The following is a 13887-nucleotide window of genomic DNA, read 5'->3' on the forward strand; positions in this document are numbered from 1 at the left end:
GGAGGACCGAATGTTTGTTGTTCACATGCTGTTGGCTGTAGTATAATTCAAGAATAAACTGAAGCCAGGACTAGCTGTGCTACAGTGTAGCCTTTCTTTTCCAAGAAAAGGCTAGTTGGAACCCAGTTTGGACTTAAATTGAAATTTGCACCCATTCGAGAATTTGTCACAGAGCCAGAAAACATGTTAGAGAACAGCATGTAATCTTGGAGGTGCTATAGACAGTCAATATTGATCACAAGAGACGTGATAGTTCATCATACATTTTAATGGAAAACATGGGACTCAGTTCAAAGAATCACATTTGAAAGGATAATATTAGACGATTCTTCCTAGCTATAGTGCACTGAATCTCAGTTAAATCATCTTCCTTACCAGGTAGGCGACTCTCCCTCTTTATCCCTGCTGTTCCCCCCAAAAAGCACAAAATTCCTCTATATCTAAATTCCCAAATACTGCAGCGTTCGAAGACTTTCATCATTTCATTCTTCTTTGTATTACAAACTCAAAGGCAGAACTAATAAAAAGAAAAACAAGATGATGCTGTCTGTTCCCCAATGGACTCAGAAGTACTTCAGCTCAACCACAGACCCACATCACATTACTGGGCAAGGCTTCTCAAATAACAGACTCCTTCAGGGAGGATGGAATAAGTCTTCTGTTGCAAATTTACCTCCTGCTTATTTAATGCAGATCTCTAAACCCAAATATGCCACTCTTTGGAGTGTGGGATTAGTTCTGAAATGCCACTCTAATATAGATAATTCTTTCTGCCTCCTCGAGGGTTTATCCGCCAGGCTACACACTTTGTTAGCATTAAGTTGGTCTTCTGGCATTTGAGAGTGGAAGCTGGTGAAAATAGATGAGACTGGATTGCAGCAGAACCCTAGGGGAGCATATTATTGGATGGCATGTGAAAACTCAATTAAATTTATGCCCAATCATTTTCAGCATATGAAAAGAATACCTAGAGCCAAACGTATGAACCCCAGTTTTCCAGAACTATCAAACTTCTGTCCTAGCTTTGATTCCTTTCCTTGCACTATGAATCCTCAATTCCCCAATAACCAAGGGAAACCAGATACTACAAATCCAGAAATAATGACTGAAGTTAGCATGCAAATAATGTGCTGATGAATTGGTTCAGGTCTACTGTCATGGCTTAAACTGTATCACTATCAGTTATGTAAATGCATAGAAGCATATATATTGAAAATGTAATAGCAATCATTGACATCTGCCAATTAAGAACTGTTTGCTTGATACAGGTAGAGCAATATTTCCCTTAATTATGTATTTTACAATATTCATATGTTGGCTTACCTTTGGGTTGACTTTATTGTGGTAAGACCTTAGATCCTCCCCCTTCCCCTATGAAAACAACAAAATTATTTTGGTATAATAATTTGATACCACTGATACTGTCCTAATACTGACTTCAGCTATTTAGAAATGAAACAGAATTAGGGCAACAAGGATGATCAGAGGCTGGAGCACCTCTCCTGTGAAGACAGGCTGAGGGAGTTGGGGTTGTTCAGCCTGGAGAAGAGAAGGCTCCAAGGAGACCTCACAGCAGCCTGCCAGTACCTAAAGGGGGCTGCAGGAAAGCGGGAGAGGGACTCTTTGTCAGGGGGTGCGGTGACAGGACAAGGGGTGATGGCTTTAAATTAAAAGAGGGTAGTTTTAGGATAGATACACAGAAGAAATTCTTCATTCAGAAGGTGGTGAGGCACTGGAACAGGTTGCCCAGAGAAGCTGTGGATGCTCCATCCCTGGAAATGTTCAAGGTCAGGCTGGACGGGACTTTGGGCAATCTGTTCTAGTGGGAGGTGTGCCTGCCCATGGGAGGGGGGGTGAAATTAGATGATCTCTAATGTCCACTCCAACCCAAACCATTCTGTGATTCCATGATAAAATATTGCATGCATTTTTGCTGCATCCATGCACAGATCCTTAAAGGCCAGCAGTTACTTACAAAAGCAAAATAACAGCACATTAATTAGCTCTGGAATCTATCCATTTTCACTACTAGCAACCATACTGAATATCATATGTTGTATTAGGAAGTTTGTGATAGAAATACAATTTCTGCATAGTTAAAAGCACTTAATAGCACTTTCTATTTGTAAATCCTCATAGCTAGGAAGAAGGTAAAATGATTTCAGTTATCTTTACTCAGGTTTCATGGATGTCTTACAACAGCTTAGAAAAATAATCCTAGACTTTTTAAAGATTTTTTTAAACATGCCTTGATGTTTCAAATGTTGAATATGCAGTTCAACCATGTAAATACTTTCCAATAATTAAAGACTTTTGCAAATAGCTTCCCACAGCTGTAGCTGTTTGTTATAAGCCTAGATCAAGGTTTCTAAGTCACACGTGAATTCTAGTCTTGCCTCAAAAGCTCTCCTAAAAAAATAACCACTCAGTGTTTAATTCCACCTTTTATGCATCTGAACCAACCAAAAGAGTAGCCACTTGACATTAAGTTCATCTTTCTGACAAAGCACTCCTAACCCCTTCGAAGAGAATATCAAGAGCTATCCAAACCTCTGCTTCTCAATATCTTTTAGCCCAGATTTTGGTCAAGTTGTACACAAGGACCTCTAAAGAAGTCAGACCACGTGCATCTACGGCACCTCTGAAAATCAATGGAGCCTTTGAGAAAGTTGACCTTAATCTTTTATGGGCTCTCTTTATGAAGTCAGTAAATGGCAAAACCTGCACTTCTACGCAAGTACTGAAGCACTTTGGACCCATAAATCATGATTAGAAGCATCATTCTACTATAATCTCATTAACAAAAGAAAAGAAAACCTTATTAATATTTTGATGTTGTCATTGGCATTTCTAGTTCTTGGAGAAATGGGCAAAGTACCGTTCTAAAGCTTCAGAAGAATTTAGCTTACATTTAATACACCTGGTGCATAACTCAACCCTTTTACAATTGCAGAGGTCTACCTTCAAGCAATGATCCCTAGCACCTTGTGCTGAGCCCAGGTCAATGCCACCTCCTGGATGCTCCTCGCAGCTACACTGAAATGCAAGGGCAGCAGGACATTGCATGGGAAGCCTGAAGAGCTGAGAACAGACGCAGTTTCAGCCGCTGGTAAGTATGATTAAAAATAACACTTAAAATCAAAGGACTTCACTGAAACCCTGGAATATTCGTCCCTCCCCCTGAACAGTTTTAAAGAAAACTTTTAATTTACTTTAATAAAAAGCTGGTTTTAGGTATTTAAATTGAATGGTCTCTGAAGGGCTTAATCCTTAAATTACAAAAGGATTGTAATCTACAGTAACTATTTACATACTGAAAAACCTTTGTGTATCAGAGATGTATACTGATTTATTTTTGTAAATGACAGAGACGGTACCAGACAAACATTACATAAAAACATCTTCTACAACCTACTTTATCACAATGTCTTTAGTAGGATCGAAGGTGGAGCCACATGAGAAATTGGATAACTTTCAATTCCAGGCCCTGCTAGTACCTCCTGTTCAGATTTAAGTTTGGTTTGTATTCTCCACCCCCACACCTTTCTATTTTGTTTCCCTCCTTACTGCCAGAATTAGTTCTGTAGACTGAATAATGGAACACAGCAATTGTTGATTTAGTTTGAAAGGAGAGTGACTTCACATTTAAAAACATTCAAAGAAAACACAAGTTTTAAGATAGAGCACAGGGAGAAAAATTGTAGTTAATAAAAACACAATACTATTTCAAGACCTTCAAAGGCTTCTGTAAAAGAGCCAGTGTCATTTAAAAAACATCTTTCAAAAGACTTTTGTGGCACAACATTGCTGAAGCGATCAATTTTAAACAGTTTTGCTTGTAAACTACACATCAACTTTCTCCAAGAAAGTGTTTTTCAAAAAAAAAACAACACCACAACACAACAAAATCCGAAGTTATCTAACAAGACTTAAACAAAGTGGTCTCACACACACACACACACAAAGTAAGTTACGGAAACAGTCCATTTTTGTAGGAAACTGATAGCAGTAACTTCAGGTTATTTAATGGGCAGCAGCATTTTACTACGAAGGTCTGTGTCATAGACGATATGGCCAAAAAACCATTACTCAGATAAGATTGAGGTATCTTTCCTTAAAGATTATTTTTGTCCCCTCTCAACAGAATGGCAGCAAAAGTAACTGGAGAAGACTGACCTTATGGCTTCACCTTTAACAAAACTATATATATATTTTTCTCCTTAACTTCTGGTAATGGGCCAAAGGACAACTTTTATTACACAATTTGCAGTACAAAAGAGATAGAAGTGAATTAAAGTAATGTATTGCAGGAGATCACCGAAATATATGGAATTAATGTTAAGTTAAGGGCCTTTTCTGTTGTTTCTGGCAGGTATTGTGTAAGCTGTGTCTAAACCACCTTTTTCCACCACAGAACAAAGGAAGCTATGCATTTCTTTTCTTGGCAGGTGGAAGTTCAGCTAATTTTAAGAGTAACTTCTTGGTACCATCAGGGGTGCAGCTGATTATGACACCTGGGGAAACCATCCAGCATGCCACAAGCTCTGAGTTCAAACAAGCTGTTTCCAGTTACCAGTAATGTAACAGAAAAGGGCACAGTAACAAAGAGATGGGACAAGTTTAATATGCAATTCCAGTTCTGGTCCAATTCTTCCTGTGTTATTACATACTCTGCACATGAATTATACGCATCTTATTGAAGTGATGCCTTATTTAATGTCCCCCCCCCCGCCCCGAACTCTCAGACACTTCCCTCCTCCCGCCAGCCTCCAGCCCTTATTGGAAATAATAATAATAAAAAAATCAATTTAATTTGCCTATGCCCTTCTCTAGGAGAGAAACATTCACACATGAACACCCCTCTTCCCTGACCTTCCCCCGCTCCTTCATGCCCAAACAAAAAAAACCAGGCACATGTCTTTTCAGATGAACTGGCACTTTAAAATAAGCTTATCCATGGAGGAAAACTGCTTTCAGGGGTAGAACAATAGCCCTGGTATAGTGATGGATATATTCTGCCAGACAGAAGATACATTTGAATGCTTTGCAGAAAAAAAAAATGTTTAATCCCAAATGGATACAAGATTCAGGTAACAGAACAATTTGCTAGTCTCAAGAACTGCTGCACTTGACTCAGGAGGTAGCACATTTTACTTTTCCTCCATCTGTGACCTTTATATAAAGGTGTGACATAAATGCTATAAAAACAGATTTAGTTGAATGCATTAATGTCTCCTTTTAAAGTCTTCCATAATCTTTTTATTTATTTTTAAAATCTAATGGCAACCAAACTATCACTAAGGAAATTATGATCTGGAAGTAGACAGTGAAATAAATACTATTGTAGCTTTGAAACATCTGGCATCTTAACTGAGATGCCTTTTGCTTTTGTAAATCCTCAGTTTAGCATCTCGTTCTGCAAAGAACCAATGCTTGTTGCAAACTTTTAAATAATTATTCCATATTGTGGCTTCTCACATTTCCAAAATTGGGTAGTACAGTTATACTGACATACAGAATTCTAACATACAGTATTCTAAAATACACAGGTATGTTAAAATGCTACCTTAAATTCACTCTTGCTTTTTCCTTGTGGTCTATTTGTATGTACAACATTTATATTTTAAAGTGCCTACGTTAATTCTCCTGGAGGGAGAAGCGTTAAGATGCTCATATGCTAGTTCCTACTATAAGTGTAAACCAAACCTCTACCACTACAGCTCTCCCTGTACAACAGTGTTGACAGTGCCAGCTGTTATTCCATTGACTACAGCAATAAAGCCACTTCTTCAAATTAAAGGACATTTACACTAACGAAGGATTCTTTTCCTTTGTGTGCTGGAATCAGGAAACCTCCACAGTAAATAAAAATCTGGCCTAGCAATGGTATTGTTTGGTGTTGAAATGATTCTTTCAGAGCCCCACTGTCCAAATCCATCCAACCATTAGTTGTGCCAAGAAGTATTAAAAGCTATTTAAAAGTGTATATTTTTTTTTATTAAGTTTGAATCCTGTTCAAAAGAATACTAAAAATGATACTTATATGAGAGTCATATCATAAGTATAATGAAAATCCCTTTACCTTTCCTCCTCAATCATCTTGTAGCAAATCACAATATAGATAGACACCCTAAAGAGATGGCACAGTTTAGCATTATAAATATGGAAATCTGCAGCCAGAGTATAAAAGTAACACTGATACAGCAGGATGCTGCAAAACGTGCATAACTTCAGGTGTACAATTTCTACCTAGCTTTAGCTGCTAAGATCAGCAAGACTTTTTGAATGTGCCTACATAATTTCAGAGCTTCAGGGTTCACATTTAAACACAAGGGTTTGTTGTGGGACTGAATAAAAGCACATGCCACCTCTACTTTTATACAAATAGACTCCAAAGTAACTGCTCTATTTCTGCAGACTGGTCCAAATCTGGGCCCAAATTTGTCACGATAGGTTTTAGCTGATCATTGTTAACTCCTGCTGTAACAGTCATGCTTGCAGAATAGTGGGAATTTCTGAGCACTTTTATAAACATGCACTGCATGTTTTTACAAGATATATTACTGGACTTGCAGACTTAGTGGCTTTTTATTGACATTTTTCTGTTATTTATTCATTTTTCCTTGATGATGCAAGGCATTATTCTATCATTTTCTATTTTATGAACAGTATATATGGTGCATTTTTACTTTATGCAGAACTATTAACCAGAGAGTACTAGTGGCAGGAAAATCTTAGTGCTAAACACGATAGAAGTTAGCATTCTTGAACTCTGAGTCATTGCCAAAGACGTGTTTTTAGAACTTAAATGCCAAAAAAGGACAGAATTGAGACACAAAGACCATTTATGACAACAATGTCCTGACACCAAGTCAGCTTAAGCATCACTGAATGTCATACAGAATTATTCAACTACACATATAAAAAATGGTATTATTTGAATACATTTGAGGATAAAAACTCTACAAGAACCTTAAAAATACAATTTGAAACAATAGCAAAATGTACTGCCTCAGACTTGGGAAAAAAGACATTGCACTTTACTACACTAAACAAGAACACATACAGCTATACAGTCTAGGAGAGATCACAGACACCAGGAATGGATTTGTCTTTGGTACATGGGGGAAAAAATAAAAACAGTTAAGAGTCTATATTACAGCACATCTTCAAGTACCTCAGTTGCGTGTGCATCTAATGGGACTGTTTTCACCTGCAATTAATTGTGGGTACTAAAGAAAGTACTGCATGTAATTTTAACTACTGCATTTCCTCACTTTCTCCTCCTTTCCCAGAGTCAGACTTCTCTAAGTTCTTAATGCGAAATTCAATCTACAAAACTATATGGTATATTACGATGCCTTTAACTACAGCTCGGGACTGCAACTAGTCATTTTATTAGCATGCTAGTACCAGCAGAGTCACAAAGCTTCAAGGAGGTGCAATCATATACCTCTTATCCCTCCCAATATATATTTAAGTAACAAATATATATATATATATATATGCACTGAAGAGAATTACATTAGTATCCAGTGAGAGTATGTAATAAGAAGGCAAACTTATTGTACCCAATTGCCACTTATTGTGCCCAGAGATTCTCTGGGGTCTTTAAATGTATTTTCATCTAACAAATGTTAAGCTGTGGGAAATCAGAAAAATGTAGCTTGTCCTTCCATTTCACTCTGAGCTTTACGGTTGTGAGGCTTCTTAAGGGGATTCTATGTCAAAATCATGCGCTAGCCAGGCACCGTACTTGTGGGTAAGCAAGGAGCCTCCAAGATGGAGGGAGAAAAGGAGAAGAGCAAGAAGTCATTAGAAATGTGGTTTATCACTGGTCCCTATACATAAAGCATTACTCACATTTAATAGTCAATAGCTCGCAAACTTCACATTCTCAGCAGAGGAAATAACTACTTTGGTGTTCCAGCTGTCACACACACCAGAGTAGGTTGCCAGAACTTTTTTCTAGCACTCCCAAGACAACACAGATTTGAACGCCGCTCCTTGAGTCATTCTTGAAGTGTCTCTACATCATGTTGTAAAATAAAGGCCTGTCCTGAATAAAAACACCCTAGAAACATTGAATGAGCTATCCTAGAAGCTTAATAGATATCAATACACTCAGCCATATAAACCCTCCTGAAACAAATTTTTATCCCCACTGAAATCAGCATAAAACAGGTGCTCAGGCAGAATCCAGGTGCAGCGTACACTTCAGGCCAAGTACTGTTGCCAAAGTTACATATCATGGTTATGTGAGAGTCAGGAAGACAACTCAGTGCAGTTTCCTTTTTTGGTCAAAAACTGAAAAAATGCTGTAACAGATTTCAAGGGCACCACCATTCCACCCAAGACTATCATCCCATCTTGGCTTATTTCCCTGGGAACAGCACTTGTTGCTTTTATTTCTTTATTTCAATGTTATGTTTCAGACTTGGTTGGTCTGAATTTTCTGTGCCTAGTGTTTGAAATTGTTTGGATGCTCTGAAAAGCCTACAGCCCGCCAGCCAGAAATACTAAGCACACACAGACATAGAACGAAGCTGTCACGTACTGGGCCATAACACACGTCAAATGCTTGGATTGTATATGCATAGTTTAGTTTCTCTTCTTTCTCCAGTGTAAAATTCAGCCTTTGAGCAGGTCCAAGCAGTTAAACAGTTATTGTGGATTATCTTTTCAGACTTTATCCTGTTTCTCTACAGAAACAGGAGCTGCACTCACTCAATCATCTACAGAATAGCTGGGACCACAGGAGAGTCAGTCAGCTTTTTTTTTTCTACCACTACACAAGTACATATTACAACCTATTTCAACAGCTGAAAACTTTTTTTTCCATACTGGTTTCATTCAGAGTCAACTTCTCCATATACATTTTATAAAACTGGTGATATGCTGCTCCTTTTTTTTTTTTTTTTTAAAGTAAGTCTGTGAATAGTAAAATTAATCCACCAAAAAGCTTCAGTAATTCCAAAGCTACTCAAAAACAAGCGCAATCATACAAGTGCTCTGGTAAACACTTTATTCTTACCATTTCTGTAGAGTGCTAATACATGCCATAAAGAGAATACTGTGTTTAGCTGGAATTAGTGATGCAACAATTCCTCTTATTTCAGAGAGGTTTGCACAATCAAATGACATATTGCAGTACCACATGAAAAGATACTGCATAATAGCAGTGTACTTAATGATACTGTTGGACTTTCTTCCTCTCTTTAGTAAGAAAAGACTTGAGCACCTTTAAAAGGGCAATTGTAACTCATCATTTTGATCTTGAGCAAACATGCATCTGAAATTCCAGGTAATTCACTTTCTTTGCCACTTCAGAAATCAAAACAAGGCCTATGGATTAAAACAATCTTTTGGAAAAAAACATTCCAAGTTGTGCTGCCAAAAAGCATACTAGTTTTCAGCTCTGTGTAATTTGCTACATGTGAGAGCTAAAAGTTATCAGAACTGGGTTTTATTAATAATATATAGCATACTCTACTACTGCAAGGAAACAAACATCCCAAAAATATCATTGGTAGCTTAAGTTCAGGAGTTGTTTTTCACCTAGAGATATATTTATCTTTTTTTTTTTTTTTTTAGTGTATTAACAGTACACTTCCATTTTATAGAGAGGGCCAAACTGTACAGATCCTTTTCTTCCATTAAGGAGGACAGATTCACAGTCTTCAACTGATCACAGTATTTTACTCAGCACTGAGCCTGTAATTTGTGTTTGGCTAAAGCATGATCTGTTAGAAGGACACGTACTCCTGACTGCAGGCATTAAGAATGGAAACTCAGGACAATTAGCAATTCGCAGTTTTATCTCTAAAGGCCTCAGCCCAGCATATCATTTTAAGTATATATTTAAGTGAGCTACAGGCCAAAGGCCTATCTGCATGCTCTTTCTGTTGTTGGCCTTTTTTTTTTTCTTTTCTTTTTTTTTTTTTTTTTTTAGGTGAACTGTTTCCTGCATCAAGATCTTGGAAGAGTAAAGTGAGCCCAAAGCCACCACTGACACAGCCCTTCAGGCAGGAATTTAGGCCAATTCTTTCCTATGAGGGAAAACTGATAGATACGTAGAAAATGAGGTGTTAAAGAAGGGAATAATGGAAGAAGGGAGGCTAAAACTAATGAGAGTAGGTCCTTAAATTCCTATTTCAGTCAGGAAAAGGACTTGGCTGGGGGTGGGGGCAGAACCAAGGACAAGTGCTGTCCTGCGCATGAATCTTTACTTCATTATAGAAATGCCTCACTCATAGGTGGTCTATTACAGGGCAAGAATTAACCAGAACAAGGCTGTTGCAGAGCTGCTTTCAGTACTTCCTCCAATGTCTTCTAGCAAAAGGTTTTACATGAGGAAAATACCAAAGTTTCTCTTCAAACTGAGGAGATCTCTGGGCCATCAAACCACCTCCCTCTGCTCTGCAGATACGCTTGCTTCCCCTGTGTTAGTACAGCAGCCATTTTGTGGCCTTAGGACTAACTCTGGCTCCTAAAAGGGGCACCTTCCCTAGCCTAAGACTTTACACCCAAATAGGAGAAAAAAGTAAACTGTACAGACTCACCCATCATTACAGAAACATCCAAGCACAGGGAGACCGTAATCAGCCATACCCCCAGTATACCCCCAGTAATACCTAACCTGTATCCCCCCCCCCCCCCGCAGATACTGGTGGGTGGGTTTCAGCAGGGGCAGAAATAGGTTCTGCTCCCATCCACCTCAGCAGCTGGGCCACAGATGCTTCTTGTTACTGCTAAGTACTGTCTGTCTCAAACCTTTGAGGGAAGGGGGCTATGTGTGTGCGGTTAGAGAAGAGTGATTTTTAGTGGACTTAGTACTGCAAAATGTTTTTTGTGTCTGCTGTTGGCAGGTGCTGTTTATGAAATATGCATTGCCTAAAGTCATAATCTTACCTTAAAGCCTTTTGCTCTCCCTGACAAATTTATACTAAATGGGATTGTAGTTAATACAGCTCAGGTTCTGTGTGTTCCTTTGCCTCCTTGTCTCAAGGGTCGGTTTATCCTTCATATTTGCCTTTTGTAATGCAGCCATATAGTGGGAGATAGGAACATTTCTTCTATGATAATCTCACAAATCTCTCTCCTTCATCAGTATGCTGCACATTTTTGCTATTTAATAGTTTTGTTGGTAGTGGTTTTGTTTGTTTTGGTTCGCTGCTCCTAGACTTCATATTTTACATGATGTACGCTGCTAAACTTTGTTTTCATTTACTGTCCAGACGTCTAAGAGATGCTGCTATCTCTGAAGTGGGTTGCGCAGTTCCTCATTAGATAAGGCTGACGGCTACTAAAATGTCAAACATTAAAATTAAGTTGTTTTTACTGCTTTGGCAAAACTATCTAGATGGAGCTTTCTGTATTTAAGCAGCTTGCCAGCATCATTGTTTATGTTTTAGTTAGTGAGTGATACAGGAGCATCCACTACCTGAAGTACTGAGGGTAGTCTGGGGAGGCACAGTGCAAAGCCAGCTCCGCCTGCCTATGCTTAAAGCTTTGCTTGGAATAAGCTAACCAATACATACCATTCAATTACATATGACTTGGGAACGTTGTTCACTAGAAGTATGCGTACGCTAGAAAATCTAGGCCTACATTTTGGTAAACATGCAGGCAAGCAATAACAATAAAACTAGGCCTGTTAACTGACACAAGACATCTAGATTGACAGCTTGAATAAGTTTCATACTCACACTGATACTCTGCTTTCACTCAAAACTCTGTTTCCAAACTGTTCTTCGGAAACAGAGTTTATTCTTCTTTCTCACTCAGTTAGATTTTTTTATTGCTAGGTTTAAGACAGTCTCTCTCTGACTGCGGTCTCTGCCGACACTGTTAAGAGGTTTGCCAATTACTGCCAGTAATGGTGGTGAAGTTTTACATTGCTGCTGCTTGCTCAGTGATCAATCAAGGAATTATGAAAGTGGTTAACCTGATTCACAGTGTATTAGCCCTCCTAGCTTCAGTGGGCCTCCCAAAATGCATAAAGATAAGCATATGTAGGAGTCACGTAAAATCCAGATATTACTTGAGAATGGTCCAAAGACATGCAATGAGCTATGTCATAACTTATAATGACTACAGCAGGAGTAAACATCCAAACAATTTCTGGACAATCTTTTGAATCCTGGCTCTAAATGCCTCCACAAGAAGGTTCCCAAATTAAACATAGTGCTTCAGAACTTAAGTAGACTTTAAGGAGTACAATGGGTCATCTCCTGCACTATATTTGAGGCAGGAGCAAAGAGACTACTCTGTTTTTTTAACTCTTGGTTTTCATGCCAAGCCGGTGACCAAAGGGCTGGAGAGGCAGCTGGGACTTTTCTATCTGCAGGTAGTTTTGTGGAGCAGGGGGGAGCTGGCTTTCCCTGGCTACTGCTGTTTTACAGGGCAGCCTGCAGACTCATGTAGCAAAGGAGTCCTCTCACATCTTTCTTCTCCCACTGTTGTACATTGTTTTCCAGCTCCATTGCGTATCTTTTAAATACTTTAACAGTTTATGCTATCACTTTTTTATTATCATTATCAGTATTGTGAAGGGATCAAATGGTAATGGCCATCATGTGTCCAGACCTGAAAGAACGTACGTCAGAATATCTGTTTTCCTTGCATTCTTACGCTCTTTTAATATTTGTGAAACTATGGGGCATTGTTAGAGTGACACTAACATTTGTTACAAAGTGAAATGAAGATTCCTAACAAATGTGGTAGGACTATATTGCATGCTTCTACCTGTAAACCTTTGTGTTCCTCGCCTTCTAAATGTGAATGGCGGTGTCTTCAGCTAATGACAACAAACTACTGATAAGACATAGTCCACCTTTAGGACTAAGGGGTTTGTCCCTCTCCTAAATTCACAGTGTCTCTTTCACCTCTCTTGACATTCAAAAAAGTACAATTGCCTGAGACAGCTGAGCTGCTAAAATGATAAGAAGAAATAAAGAGCTGGTCTCTAGATCATCATGTTGTCATTCTGAAAGTCATTTATGGATTTTGGCAGGCAAAATACACAGGGAAAAAGCATAATTGAGGACTGAAGTCTGAGCGAGTGTTTTCATTTGGTTCTCTGTGATTGAAAGAGCTTTTCATTCTTGTTCTCCTTCTTCTTTGAAGTGTCAACCCTACCCAAAATGGGCTCAGGAACTTCAAGGGACTTACAACCTGATGTGACAAGTTCCATGTTCAATTAAAAAGATATATTGACATTTCCAATCTCTGTTATGTGTGAAAATGTAGATTTAATTGTAAATAAGGAAATGTGCTTAGTGTTTTCGCAGATTCTCTTTCTGTATCAGCTGCTTGGGAGATTGAAGAGGACTGTGAAAAGCAAGGAAAGAAAGCAACACAAACAAATGGTTCACACTGGTCAAAGTCACAAGCAACTATGATGCCATGTTGAAAGTATTCCAGCCAGAAACTCTTCCTCTGCCTTATTCTCCCAGCTGTGTTTTCTCTTTTGAATGAGTAGTTTACTCTACAAGTTATCAGAAAAGCAAACAAACAAGGAAGTTTACATAAAATCAAGGGGAATGGAATGATAGGATAATGACAGAAAACAACAAAAGCAAGGAAGTACACAGATAAATGTCAAATGCACCCTCTGGACCCTTCCATTTGTTTTACAACAGCTAATTTAAAAGACTCCTCCTTCCCTACTTTCAGGATGCCTCCTGCTGTGTCGAGGTTTGAAGTCATTTGATACTGTTTACTCTTAGTACCTGGTGTGGATTTCACCACCACTAATGGATGTGTATTAGGGATGGGATAAGACCCCCCTCACAAAACTGTTGGGGACCGAACAGTATGTCTGTACCAGGGAAGCAGGTATGTTGACCTGCTGCAAAAATTTATGCTCCTGTTTTTAAGACTCAA

The 13887-nt window shown here is 38.6% G+C and overlaps 1 protein-coding gene across 5 annotated transcripts in view; it reads right to left on the reverse strand.

Annotated features, from left to right (window-relative positions):
• ADGRL2 (adhesion G protein-coupled receptor L2) overlaps positions 1-13887 on the reverse strand; it is a 385925-nt gene that overhangs the window by 347394 nt on the left and 24644 nt on the right. The window contains exon 1 of one of the 5 annotated variants that reach the window (XM_040564880.1): positions 10563-10687. The exons of 1 other annotated variant lie outside the window; for it this stretch is intronic. The gene's annotated coding sequence lies outside the window, so the exon portion shown is untranslated. Of the gene's footprint in view, positions 1-1323; positions 1361-7863; positions 7977-10562; positions 10688-13887 lie in introns of those variants that run through there. 3 more of the 5 variants (XM_040564909.1, XM_040564904.1, XM_040564884.1) reach the window with 3 other exon arrangements.

This window comes from Cygnus olor, chromosome 8, assembly GCF_009769625.2.
Source record: "Cygnus olor isolate bCygOlo1 chromosome 8, bCygOlo1.pri.v2, whole genome shotgun sequence".
Taxonomy (NCBI): domain Eukaryota; kingdom Metazoa; phylum Chordata; class Aves; order Anseriformes; family Anatidae; genus Cygnus; species Cygnus olor.